Below are 413 nucleotides of genomic sequence, written 5' to 3'. Positions count from 1 at the left end.
TCAGTTCCATCCAAAGTGCCATAAAGTTTAGAAGGAAGGATGTGAAGGCGGGGGTAGGAATAAAAAAGCCGGGGTGGGCACGAATGAACCCACCTTGAAAAGCCCCCAGAGCCTCTGCCCCAGAAGAAAAGTTTCTTCAGGGTAATTAAACTATAAAGCAATTGAAAAGTGCAAAAGTTGAGCGCCCCCACTCCCACCACCCTTTCTCCTCTACCCCCCATAAAACAGTAAAAGGGGGAACGGATTGGAGGAAGATGTGAGACGGGGTGAGGGGTTTATGGGTTCAGGAAATGTCGCTCGAGAGCCCCCCTCAAAGGAAACAGAAAGGAAGAGAAAGATAAGAAAGAGACAGAGAGAGAGAGAGAGAGAGAGAGAGAGAAGAGAGAGAGAGAGAGAGAGAGAGAGAGAGAGGA

The sequence above is a fragment of the Fukomys damarensis genome, unplaced genomic scaffold (assembly GCF_012274545.1).
Source record: "Fukomys damarensis isolate Sample0158 unplaced genomic scaffold, DMR_v1.0_HiC HiC_scaffold_13, whole genome shotgun sequence".
NCBI lineage: Eukaryota > Metazoa > Chordata > Mammalia > Rodentia > Bathyergidae > Fukomys > Fukomys damarensis.
The sequence above is the reverse complement of the archived record's forward strand: the minus strand, read 5'-3'. Positions refer to the sequence as shown.